At 39.5% G+C, this 14,409-nt stretch overlaps 1 protein-coding gene across 1 annotated transcript in view; it reads right to left on the bottom strand.

The window, feature by feature from the left end:
- The window catches only part of KIF26B (kinesin family member 26B), a 272,818-nt gene that overhangs the window by 249,588 nt on the left and 8,821 nt on the right, over positions 1-14,409 (bottom strand). The gene's annotated exons all lie outside the window — the stretch shown is intronic.

Raw genomic sequence — 14,409 nt, 5'->3', positions numbered from 1 at the left:
ATGTGCAGCCCAGCCCTTCAGAAATATGCTGGCATATGTATGGGGACCCCGAGAGTACAGCTGCCCATCTCAAACACGGTTAAGGCCACAGAAGGACTTTGCCATGAGATAAGCACAGAAGGGAACTTGGACTGTAAGATAAGCCCGCATAGCAGGAACTTCGGATTAAAGGTGCTACTATTGTCTAGGTGTTATCTCGGACCTAGGGGGAGGCTAACAAAGCTGGGGAAGAAGAATGTATCACTGATAATGGACAGAAAAAAATGCAGAATTTATGGGCCACAAGGAAAGCCAACTCAGCAACTGTGCTGAATCAGCTCTGACTGGGTAAAATGTAATTCCCTCAGGGGTAAAGCACAACACCAACTCACAGCCCACTGACACTAGAAACCCACCAAGAGAAGAGAAAGGCCGAGCATGTGAACTAATTAGTGTTACAGAACTGTGTATCCAATGAGTATTAATTCCTCTGTTAAAATGTATTAATAGGTAAAAACTTTGAACAACCCCATGATCCCCCCCACCAAGAAGTCTAGGATGAAAGAGGATCAACAGGATGCCACTGGATCCACAGGTGGTGACTGTCCTCTACTTAATAGATCTCTCTCTTCTCACCCACCCCAAATTTCTATTTCTCTCTACCTCACATGCACTGTTAATATAATCTGTACTATTGACTTCAGCATATGGGTCTCATTGGCACCTTAATTCAGGCAGAGGCATCTCTCATTAATTTTATTATAACAATGTTACATGTGCAACATTCTACTAAAGTTCATTAAATTACTGTTGACTATCTTGTACTATGACATCTTATATAGCTGAGAAGGGATGTACTAGTGATACACCTGCAAAAATTCAGAATCAGATCAACTATACAGCACAGTAGTATCAACTATATAGCAACCCTGACATGCTGCCATTTACCACCCACAATCTTCTCTCTGTCCCCAGCTGTAGATCTTCATGTGAAGAAAAAAGCCGTAAATCTTGATATTTTTTCCAGACTTTAATTCCACTACATTCCCAAGCAGGTTTTTCTCAATGTGAAAGAAAGCATTAGCTATTTCTCACCGTTGTACAGAAATGGCCAATAAACAAGTGTTGAAGAAGAAATTTCTACAGAAGTACAATTAGTTTGATGCTCAAAACATATTTCTCTGCAAAGCTACTGAAAATTCTATTAGGATTTCTTTTCTGTAGTTAAGATGCTCTGCAGGACCATCTGCTGTTTAACTTCAGTTCAAAATCATTTAACTAGAACATACTGAAAAATTCATGTTAACATATATGTATTGGCTTTACACTTATGGAGAAATCAAAGTGTTTGTAAGATTTTTCCACAGATTCCTGCAACAACTGCAACACTTTATCAGATGTATGAAATGCACATATGGATGCAGAAAGCAATTTTGTTTCTTGGTCACAAATATTGACTGTTTAAACTCCATGTCTGACCTGGAGTTCTTCAGAGAGATTTTCTTTTAATCTCATCACATAGAAACTACAACATTTCAAATGAAATCATTAATGAACCAAAGTCACCTCCTCCATCCAAAAGTACCATTTCTCCTATTAGCTCTCTCATTTAAAGAACCTGAGAACAGCAGCAGCTTTTATATTCCTCTCTGAGCTACCTCATCCCTTTTCATGAGCTTAACAACTACGGCAGGGTGTTGACTGGCTCATAACCATCATTCAGAAACTAAGCCTTTACCAAAAAGAGTGAAGTTAAAGAGTATAAACGACAGCAATCACTGCTAATCGATCCTCTACCCAACTCTGCCTTGAACTCAAGAGCAAAGCAAAACACTCAACACAGAGTGAGATATCATAGCAGGGGCAATATGGAGTGGGGCACAGGGCAGATTATAAAGAACACCAGTCCAATTAGGGAAGTTTGAGTGTCAGGACGTTGAATTCCCTATCATTTCCTGGCACCATTGCCTTTAATTAGGCCTTGGATTGATTACTGCCTTTGTTCTCCATTGACCCACCACTGACTCTGACAGGGGTTGTATTTTCCCCTTCTGCAATTAGAAGACAAAATTCTGAGTGTCAGCAAGCATTACACAGGCAACCATGCTGTTCAAAGCTACAGAGCCCTTAAAAAGAGAATGTGTTTGTGCCATTAAGACATTCTTCTTTCTTTACAGGATACAATAGGATGGAGTGGATCCTAGTCCAACAGTAAATTACTGTTAAGGCTAATTTAAATTTGTCAGTGCATTTATATGCAGTGTATAAAAAAAACAAAACCCAACAACAAAAAAAAAAAGAAGCAAGAATTGCTAAGTCAAATCTACCTGGTTCTTCCATAATTCAAAACAACAGGTAGGTAAGAGAGATGGTGAAATAGACCACTGTCTGAGCATTTAATTTGTATAATAGCAGCAACTAGACTGGAGAAAGTAATATTCTATGCAAGTATGTAGAATATAAAGCTTTATGGCAATCTGAAGCACAATAGACACCCACAGTGCTAAGGCAGCGATGCAAAAAATACATTAAGGAAAGTAAAACTTGAAATAACATTACACAAAATCTCTTTCTACATTTATTTTATGTTACACATTTTGATAGCACTTAGAGGCAACAGCTAAAACAATAACTAAAAATACCAAGATCCCTTATGCCATGCACTGTACAAGTCAGTTTTTTCCCCAATTAGAATTTACAGTCTTAGTAGGGTCACAAAGGAGTCAGGGCAAACAAAGGCAAAAATAACTTGTAGGCAACACAATTTTTTCAAGTCTATGAGATTTGTCTATGCTACTGTAAGAAAGATTTCCACCTTCCATATAGAAGGTTACAAACTATCCTCTGTGACACATTGCTTTTTGTCATTAAAATACAGGTCCTGGAAGTCACACTATCATGCTCTCTGTGACTGTGGCAAGTCTTTTCACTTCTCCATGCCTTTGATCTCTAGTCATATATCCCCCAGGGCAGACAAAAGCCTGGAAGATAATTCATCAATACTTGTGAATTATTTGGGTGCACTTTGAAAACTGAACTAATGTATTTATTACTAGAAGTTGTCCTGATATTTTAAAAGTCTTAATGCATTTTGAATAATTAAACTGTCTGAACATGGAAAGGTTCCTATTAAATATGGTTCCCATTACCACAAGGAGACAGCTCAACAGACATTAGAAACTGACAGCAATGAATTAAAACTTGGATTTTTCTCCTTCTCTGGCCATTTCTTTTTCCATCACACATACCCGCCAAAGTCTCACAGTGCAAGACAGCAGCCATGTGTGGAATCAAAATAACACCAGCCAATTCGACCAGCAAACCCAGGCAACCAGCCTCTAGAGGATTTGCCCAGGTGAAAAAAAGGGTATCTAGTATTCCTAGTATTAACAGGTATCATATTCCTTTACTTTATATATGTGTGTTCCTGCAGCAGTGGGAGAACCAATATCCACTCAGAGAGTGAAAGCCATTGTCAGGGCTCGTTCCTACCTTGCAACTCCCTACTTACTCTTTTGTCCCAAGAGACAATTGCAATATGTGAGCTTTGGTATTTGTGCCTTGAAACAGACCAGGGTAGACCAAGTTCAGAATCATTTGAAGTTAAAAGGATACTCACTCAGTGTCTGGCAGCCAGGTCTGAGGTTAGTCCCATCATGTCTTTAAAATTTGACCATTAGAGGTAAGGTTTTATTCTCACCAAGAGGGTTACTCAAAGAAACTTTGGGTCTTTTTGTAAGTTTTCAAAATAGCTATAATTAAAAAAAAATGTCTAAACAAAAGGGGAGTGGATGATGCAAAGGAATTTGATCAATGTTTACTCTATTCCTAGGATTCATCCAACTTGATGAAATACCTCTAACAGGTAGAAGCACCCTTGTACTGTACTAAACTCCAAAGTATGATTGGTAGTGAGAGCCAAGGGACTTGCCCCTAGTTCTTTTTTCCTACCACAGGTGAACGAAGAGAGTCAACAGAACAGGCTGAAGCCTTGAACAATTACAGGACATGCTCTAGAGGAGCTTAATGGCTCACTGCCTGTGCTGACAAGAAACAGAGAACCTGGACAAGCCCCATGTACCTGTTGCCACACACCCTCACAAAGGCAGGCACCTTTAGAAGAAGGCTGTTTAGCTACAGCTAAAGCAGATCAAGGTAAAGCTCTGCATGTTGCACAGGTGCAGAAAAGAAGCTTTTTGTGTTGGATTGCCTGGTAAGGAGACAGACACCAGTACAACCCAGCACAAACACCTTGGTCTCAGCAGAGTTAAATCCCATTTTTTCATCATGTGCAGGAGGAACTCAAGTGTGTTTGTAAGACCCATTTATGGATTTCAAGAACCTTTTTCCTTCTTTTAGATAGACTTTCTTCGATTAGAGGATATATAATCCACTATTTGTCACTGCAAGTGGTCACCCATGACCACACATCAGTAGAGCACGAAACACTACATTTAAACTGCTACTGTCAATACTGCACTTGTCCATCTACTTGCATTGCCATACAAATTCACTGCCTTCACACCAATTCTAAGGGTAGGCATTCTCATTTAAACTGATAGTCTTTCTGTCACCTTAAAGAAAAAAGTAACCCAACAAACTACCATGAGGAATGCTAGCAGAAGTATAATAACTGAGACTGCAGTTTGTGAGAAGGTTGGCTTTTTCCCCTCTAGTTACAAACACAATTTTTCATCGCACACTCATATAATGTGGGGGAAAGAAAAAAAATTGCTTGTCTGTGGCTATACATAGAATCATAGAGTTTATGTATAGTGATGTAAGGTGAGCAGTTCATATCTTGATCAGTCACCTGGGTATACATTTGTCTCTAAAAAACACAAATACCTCCAGACTGAAAGAGATCATAGGTGAAACAAGGTCTGATTTGCTGACCAACATTTAATGCATTAAGGTCCCTTTTTGCCTGTACCGTTAAGTTCAGAGAAGGGTTTGATTTTGCCACGTTAGCTCCAAACAAGTTCACTGAGAGATGAGAAAAGTAAATGCTGGCATGAGACAGGGCAAGAATGTGCACTTGAGAGGACAGGATTGAAAAAAACAAGGGGACCAGGGGTACAAGGGGCTGTACAATATCTGGCCTTGTAGATGCTCATCATTTCACTGCATGAGCCTCAGAACAAGTTGATTTAACACTGAAGTCCACCCTGCTTTGAAGTGGAAGCTGGACTAAGTAACTGTGAGCTTGGTTTGAATTTTCCGTCTGGGCAAAAGAATGATTATGGGGGCTATGGAGGTACAAAAACAAGTTGTATGTTTATTAGCCCCGTGTTTTTAGGCAGATCTACCTCTCATGCAGCCAATTGGGCAGGCTGAGGTTAGCTCTACAAAGATTTAATTGTGCCATGCCACCCCAGTTCAGACAGCTTGTTCACATTATTGCCTCTGATGTTAGTTGAGAGGCGCTCTTTGATAACCTGGTGTGCAGAGTGAGGCCTGCTTTCAGATACCTACACGCACTGCTCAATTCCAACATTCAAAACTCTTGCTTACACATCTGGTGTTAGTTACTCATGTGTGAGCAAGCTTCCTAAAGACAACACCATGTTCCCAAGGCCCTAACCTCACTTAAAACTGGATTTTCATTATTCTACACCACGAAGTGAAAGAAAACATTAAGGCTTTACTAAGCACCACTGTAGAATCAAGTCTAACATGCAGGAGAAAGTACTGTTATGACACTGTTTCCAGCTGTAGTTCTCAATTCCTTTAACCCTGTTAAGAAGCCTTGTTTACCGAACAGCCAAATCCGCTGTTACATGCTATAAGTGTAAGAAACTCACAGCAACTCTGAAAAACTAGTCAAGTCAACAGATTTTGGAATAACTTAGCAAACCTGAAAATGGACAAGATCCTTCACAGTAAGCTGCTGTCCTTGAAAAATCAATAACAAGTTTAAAATTACAGTAAAGTGAAGTGTAATTCATTCTTTTTTACCAGCTCCTGCAGACCCTGGCTAACAGGCAACACAGCAAGCCATTTCCTTAGGGTTAGAGTTAATTGCTATAATCACAGTGCCAGCAGCAAGCCAGGTGAGCCATTAGTTAGGGAAAATAAAATTATCAAAAGGGAGCAGAAAATGGGGTAGAGAGGTTAAAACAGCATAGAAGTTTTTTAAAGGGAAGTGGTATACAGTATGTTTCCTGGTTACAGGAAAAGAAACAGCAGTATGTAAAGAAAGGACAGGGCTGTAAGCCAATTAGCAACTCTATGTTTTGGGTGCTCTAACAAGTCGCAGACTGCCTGAATGGATCCTTCAAGAGACAATGATAAAGGGAAGCACTAAGTCCAGTACTGCTTCACCCTTCAAGAGAAGGGTGGTCTTTAGCAAACACTGGAACAACTACAGATGCATTTCACCCTTGTTTTACACCCTGCCATTTCAGAGTTACTACAGTTGACAGAATAAAAAAAATGATAGGGTCTGATGTGGGATGTACAGTTAAGAATGAGCATAATTATTTTCCAGTTAATTGTACATGCACTGCAATATGTTTCCCATGGATTTTCTACCTTAATTCCCATGCTGGTCTCCAGCTCTCTCACAGCATGCCACTGAGGGTCTGACATAAAAACAGTATTATAACAGAGCACGCAGGTTGCCACAGATGGTTCAGATTAAAGGCAGCCTAACAAGCCATTCCACAGACAAAGGGGCAGCACATCCAGCACTGCCCACGGTATCTCCAAACACCTCCCTCAGGAGACACTGCAGCACTGACACCCAGCTCACCAGCACAGCCACTTGGCTGGGACCCATGAGACAGAGCTGCAGGACAGGGCATTAAAAGCCGAGCTAACCAGTTGTCCAGTAACACTGGGCTTGCCTTTGGGGAAATTATTCCTCTGCATTCAAGGCATCAGAAGCACCTTAAAAGACCCTCTGCTGCCTAGAGGGATATACAACATTTGCAGCAACACACGCAGCCCAGCAACATGTAGCAGACTCTGGTAGGCACCACAAAAAATAGATGAAGACGAACAATTTGGAGAACTTCTGGAGAACTTCTGCAAAAGAGCTACAAAAGTGAAGGCTGTTAAAGCAGCAACATACATTCCAACACTCTTCAGTTATGGATAACAAATGTCAGTGTTACCTCTAAAAAGTTACTATTAATGTAACAGCCAGCAGAAAAGCAGACATTAAGCAATTTAGCCATGATAGAAAATGTTTATATTTCTTGTTCTTAGCATAGGATTTTTTTCTGAGATGAAACTTTGTCAGAAAGAGACAGTGAAATCACTCCACTGAACTGCAATAAAACAAAAAACTGCTAATAACCTAGTTTCCCAGTCACTTGGCAGAACTGCAGACAACAGTATCTGAGAGTATGCTTTTTGCCTACTGTTCTCAGGGTCTCAACCCAAGGCTCATGAAGGTTACTGACAGGATCTAATAAATACCTCATAAAGATGCTTATGTTTGGATCAGAAAGGATGGAAACAAATTTACAGATGCTTTTTTTTTTTGCTTAACAAGTATCATGACAATAGCAGTTACAATCCTCAATGAAGACAGAGAACTGAAATCTGAAAAATAATATTTATGCAGTTTAAAACTTGTGAATAATGGCAGTATAAAAGAATGTCTAGGGAAGGAAAACAGAGATGGAACACATTTGAGATCTCATGTAAGCCAATACGAATTGTTACTTATAAATTCTAGACATGTTCTCAAGACAAACTTTACAAAATGTAGAAGAACACTTTCACAAACATTTACTTCCCCACTGAAAAGAAAAACACTGAAGAATCTATTCCAATTAATGTTCTAACTAATCAAATGACAAAAGCCTCCTTTTCTGTTCATTCAGATCCAGTTTAATAGCATTTATATGTTGTCAAGACTTGCATCATCTATTTGATCTCTGGAAAGGCAGAGGCAGAATACAAAACAAACATTAACAAATACTACATGAATACAGAATGCCTAAAAGCATGCCATTCACACCAGCAAACAGACAAGGACAATTAAATTATTCATAAACATGAACTGTCCAAGGTAGGAACAGAATTAATAAACACACCCTTGAAAAAAACATATAAAATACACCTAACCCCATTAGCAATTTTGTTGTTATTGTTGTTAAACTAACAGCCAATTTCTGGTACCAGACAAAGAATCAGAAGTCAAGGTCTTTGTAAATAAATTTTTGTTATACCTGGGTAATTAGTTACCATATATTCAACTGCCATATTCCAATTCCTTTAAGGCTGACAGCTTTGAAATGCAACCCACAACTCCCTTCTCCCTCTCTGTACAGAGTCAGAAAAGCCAGCACCTAGTCAGCATAGAACTGCTGGAGAATGGGACAACCAACATTAGCAAGAAAGGGAAAAGTCCATTAGTCAACATCACAAGCAGATAAGAAACCTGGAAATCATTTTATTCAACTAGTAAGTTCACCACATTGCTCTGTAACTCTTCTCAGCTGTAAAAACAGAAGAGGCAAATATTTCACTCAGATGAGATCTATGCACATACTTTGGTAATGGGCACATTGGTGTGAATATTTGCAGTTGTGTGAAATCCTGTGACTTCTGTGAGCATTTTAACGTTACAAACCACCAAACTACCTCTAAGAGCATCTGTCCTCTTCCACTGAGTGATTTGAAAAAGGTCTTTACCTATGGAAAATTACGTGGGCGAAGTCCCATTCCACATCACCAGCAAATATCCAACATTTTTACTTAAAGCCAGCAAGACGTACAGAAATAGCCCGAGGGCAAAGGCTAAAACAGCAAGAAGCTAAGGGCTCCAATAATGAAGCAACAACTTAAGAGAGCTGCAGCAGCAGGGTGGAGCAGATAGCTGGAGACTGCCATCAACACCACAGCAGGGTGGTGGGACAGGACATCCATCCTCGCCTCATCTGCACCCAAACTCCTTATCAGATTTACGCCCTTCCCAGTGAAGGCAAACTTCGGCTAAGGCACTTGTTAGTTTAATCCAGTAGCTAAATTTTTTATATGTGCCAAGTCCTTCTGGCCTGACACAGCGCTACCTTTCTGCTGCTGCACCAGAGGTTATCATTTTACATCCTCGCAGGTAAGTTCAAAGCAGCTTAGAGCACTGAAGCTTGACATATTGGCTGGAATTAAGAATGGGGAACTTAACAGGATCTTTATGTACTGGGAATATATGCTAACTACAAAAAATTGCCTATTTTTTTAATAGGTTGGCCAGAAATTTTACCCTGATCTCAAGAGACCTTTCCATCAAAGCTTAAATTACCAGAGTTCCAATGATAAGTTATCCTAGAAAATCACCTCAAAGACAGAAAAAAATAAATACATTGAAGAAAAGCAAAAAGCAAGTCTGATTCTTGTCATGAATGAGGCTTTCCTTCTATGCAAAATATATTTGAAGACCATCTCACTGCCTTTTGAAGACAGTAATCATAACTCTTTAAAAAGGAAAACAATCCAAGCTTTTCCCTTTTCCAGCCACCGCAACCTCTACTAAAATAGCCACAAACAAAATAAATTAACAAAAACCAAACCATGGTGATTATTTACCTTTAATTAAACACATGTCTATTCAAAAAACAGAATAAATAAAACACATTCAATTTTAGGTTTCTAGAAGTAAAAGACCCATCCTTTACCCTGAAAGCCATTTTATCCCATTTCAGAAAGCTGTATGTCTAATCAGTGAGAGAAAACCAGGAGTTCTGCAGCCATTGCTGCAGAAAGTGCAGGAAAATAAATATATACGCACATATATACATAAAGAGAGCGAACTCATATAAAAGCTGCACTGAAGCAATGAATCCTATCCTCTCATTTCATATGAAGGTGGGTAAATAATGGCACAACAGAGATTTCATTCATGCAGAGGTCTAGGGTATGCTGGGAAGTCTCAATGTGACAATTTGCTGCAGATGCCTGCTTAGAGGAGCCATTTATCAGTGTCACCCATGCGCATTACTACACACAGCTTCCTCAGCAGCATGATTCCACACCAGCTTTCCACACAGCACACTCTAGTCCTTGATATTTCAGGCACAGAAATAACCCTTATCTAGGCCTTAGCAGTGTGCTCATTGAAACAATTTGTATTACTCAGAGCACATGGGTTTGGAGTAGGAAAGCTACAAAATTTATTTCCTTTGCTGATAAAAAGAACAGCAAATTAAGAGAAGTCACAACCGTTTCCCTCCTGCTCCCTCTCCTCTTTATAGCCCTGTTTAGCTCATTGCTTATAAACAGCTAACACAAGTATTCCCTTCAGCAGTGCTGACTCCTGGAGGATACAGGCATCTTGGATGTTTCATCTCTTGTTATACTTAAGTGGAATATTAAGCAGGCAAGACAGTAGCAGACCGGCTAGGAAGAACCAAGTAACTAGGACTGACAAAGAAGGATGGCAATTTAAAGAACTTCAGTCTGTAAAGTGCTTCATTTAGAGCCATCAGTGCCAGTGCATTCAGCCTTCATGCATACCCCCCCAGCTGTCCTCTCACACCTAAAGTCTATTCTAGTCTGCTTTTAAAGTATTAGCAAGTACTGCTGCTTAATAGCATGCTTTAGAGTGTCTAGTATAATAATACTACAGAATTAGTAAGCTTAATACTGTAAGAACTCAAACTAATCTGGAAATCAAACATTTTTTTTCCTTCAGAGACAGGCACAGGGAAAGGAAAAGTGAGACTGAATTCATTCCTATTGCTGATGCACTAAAACATACATCATTTATTTGTTATGCTGGGTAAAATTGCTAGTGCAATGAACTGAATTCCTATTTCATACCAAATCTCAAATTGGCATTATAGAATATAGATGTCTTTGTGATTGGTAAAAATAGAAACAAATCAATTATATGTAAGAAAGAAAACCCAGTCACATCTTTAGATCGCAGGATACACCAGCACCTTAGCCTTTGGATAAAAAAATAAATTTCAGAATGAAAAATACCAAAGTGCATTAAACCAAAGACAACTTTGAGTTAATGCTTTCTACTCTTCTAGCTGCTTGCTAGTTTCTGTTTTGAGAGAGAGAGACAATAAATTTTAGGGATAGGTTTTTTAAGGAAAAACAAAACACAGTCTTCATATGCATAATTTCTGCAAGACTTTAAAGTGAGCTCAGGCTTTTACAGAATTGTTTATTACCCATTTCTCCTTGCTTTCCTAGCATGCCACCTGTCCCATGTAAGCACTGTTGCTTTGCTGCCTGGACCAACTTAATTTCTGTCTCCACACCCTCTATTCTCCCTCTCATTTCTCCTTGGGCCCTTTCTATACACAGAGCTGCTCAAGTCTTTTAGGACACCAAAATGTATCCTACCTTAGGTGTCTGCCTCACTCTTTGCAACTTTGAAAATTGTAAAAATTATTGTGAAGCCAAACACTGAACAGTTCAACAGTGGGGAGAACAAACAGGACAAAGGAGAGATGTGATTAAAAATACCTGTAACAATTAAGCTCTTGTCAAGAGCTTACAAGAGGCAGATCCTAACTGTTCATTTAAAATGAGAAGGTATTTCAACGAGTTGCCTGCCGCAGCTCACATTCCTCACCAAATAGCCTCTTTGTCAGAGCACTGAAATCCACGACTTTAGAAATATCAACTCTGTAAAATGTTGCAGATCTTTGTTTTCAAGGTGATGGAAAAGGCTCCAAAAAAACAGTTTCTTCTCTTACCCACCATGACTTCTTTCACCCACCTCTAAATATAACACAAGATCCTGAGAATTTTTGTCAAATCTATTATTCAGAAATGGATTTGACACACAGGGAAAAAGAAGGAAGTCTTATTATGCACACTAAATGTACAGTTCTGTATTTAGGCTTACCACCCATGCTGCAGAGCTGCTTACAAATCCATCATTAATGGCTTTCCAGCTACCCATCATTTCTCCATGTTCAGTCTGCCCAGACAGCTAGCTATTCCTTTCTAACAAGTATCATTTTAATTGCATCTCCCACTTTGTTAGCCTTCTCGACCTCCACTAAAAGCCATCTATGGTCTAACAATCTCTTAAATCTGACACTCACACCGACCAGCACACTTGTATGCCTTCCTGCTAGGTTCACACATATGCAGGCTTATTGTCAAGAATTTCCATTAGAAATCTAACAGCAGATGAGATGAACTGACAGCTAATGGGAGAGAAAAGCAAAAAGAGCATGAAAAGGGAGAGGTAAATAGCAAAGTATATGTATGCGTATTGTAAATGCCCCTGTCACCAAAGACTTGATTGTGCCTTTCTGGTGCCAGGGCTTCTCCAGTCCCAACACCTCCCTCTGAGCAACAAATGCCACACAGCCTCAGCCACTGTTAACTCTTCCTGTGGGAATGCTGCCAGCAATCTCAGCATATTAACCCTGGGAATACTAACATGATTTAGAGGACTTGTTAAATTTTAATGATACCATTAGGAAAGAGGAAAACACACTGGTCACACTCCCACTTTGGTGCATTTGGCTGCTGGATAGGATATTAATGTTTTTCTTAGCCCATCACTATTAAATGAGCAGTGAAACTAAAACAAAAATTGAGAGTAATGACTTCTATTCTCACTGTTCAGCACCTGCTTAAAGCCAAGGCTGCCTTATTGCCCACCAGGCTTTCTGCTGGAGTCCATCAGGTGGATGGAGTAAACGGGTAATTCTTTCAGCATTTGGCACTTAACAGGTCAGAGGTTCATTTAGCCAAGAGGCACAGAAAAATAAAACTGTCCAACTAAAATAGTAGCATGTAATCACCCAGACAATCAGTTAGCAGGCAGAAGTCTGCTGTCCTGAATAACTTCAGCATAATGAAGCCTGAGTTTGGCTTTGGTAAAATGGGAGTTTGCCCAGGTGACTTTCAGGAGCCAGGACAGAAACATGCTGAGACAAGTTCTGCCCTGCTTTTAATAATGGGCTCCAAGAAACCACCTTCTTCAGCAGTGCAGGACTCTCTCTCGTATCTTCAAGTACACCTGTGATAAAAGGAATGGGCAATTCCCACCAGAGCAACACAGAGGCCCACAGAAACTGGGGGCTTGTATTCCTGAATCCTCGTTCATCTTCAGTCAGTTTTGAGGGTGGTAGAGAAAGAGGGAATGAAACACACACAACTCAGGGAAGATTAACTCCATCCTGAGGCAGTTCTCCTCAGACAGTTCTGAACAAAGTTGAAGCCCCAAAACCACTGTGAAATTCAACTTTTTCTTCAGGAAAAGAAAACATTTACTGTGGTAGATATCAGAATCTCCTTTCATTTGCTTTTCCCCAAACATTCATGTGAGGCAAATCCATGGAATAGAGAAGCTGTTGTGAATACTCAGGTGCAAGTAAACGATCATGTCAAAGTGTATATGATTTAGGGAGCATAGGGAAATATACATTAGAGTAGAGGCTTGCTATTAATAGATTGTAAGAAATCCACAGGTCAAAACAGATTTGTAAGGAACAAATACATATAAAGCAAGTTTCACTTGAAGGAAATTTGGAAGCCAAAACACAGACTGTATTCCCAATTTAAAATTTTCCTACAGAAAAGGAAGCTAGCTTTCCTAGAGCTAGATGGATGTTTTACATCAGTCATATTGCACTGGATACAGATATCCTACATTCAGCATACACAGTTCCTTTGACACATACCACCAGCAAGAAATTTAAAGTGCTCTCCAGATACACACTCAGTTTGGCTTGGTATAGTTTTTACTAGAATAAAGTAATTTTTCAAAGACAGTTGATGGTTTTTTTCCCTGAATCACCGAATCTGTTGAGTAAGATCATTGACCAGATACTATCAAAACATACCATGTGGCCTGTAAGTTAAATTCTCCTATTTGGAGGGCAACGAAGTGGGATGACTCAGCCCTTCTTTGTTTAATAGGGCAATAGGAAGGCATAACAACATTAAACATGCAATACGAACATTTTATATTAACTGCTGCTTTATCTAGAAGTGTCCAGTTCCTTCTGAGGAAAGTCTTTTGATTTCATGGTGAACTGCAAGCCAAATCCAGTTTAATATGCCATTGGTTTCCTCAGGTCTCTTGAGCAGAATTTCCCTGACAATTTATTATTTTTGAACCCACAAACACTGCTACCAAATAGAGTTTCAGATGAAAGCTGAGAAGAGGAAATCGGTCTGATGTTTCTTCCGAATTACATATTTTCTCTTTCCTCACAGAAAACAGAAAATGTCTTATAATATATAAGAAATTCAAGATCAACCACAAACTATGTGATTTAATAATACAGATTGAACAGAAAATCCTAATGACAGTATGCTGGCTTCAGCTGAGGTAGAGTTAATTTTCTTCCCAGTGGTTGGTATGGGGCTATGTTTTAGACAGCATTTTGTGCTGAACACAAGCAGAGTGATGATGTTTGACTTCCCAAGTCACTGTTAGGTGGGATGGGGCCCTGCTCTCCAGGAGATGGCAGAACACCTCCCTCCCCACAGGAA

The sequence above is a fragment of the Pseudopodoces humilis genome, chromosome 3 (genome assembly GCF_049639895.1).
Source record: "Pseudopodoces humilis isolate 2021_Gansu_Grassland_sample_001 chromosome 3, ASM4963989v1, whole genome shotgun sequence".
NCBI lineage: Eukaryota > Metazoa > Chordata > Aves > Passeriformes > Paridae > Pseudopodoces > Pseudopodoces humilis.
This window is presented reverse-complemented; position numbering and strand designations above follow the sequence as displayed.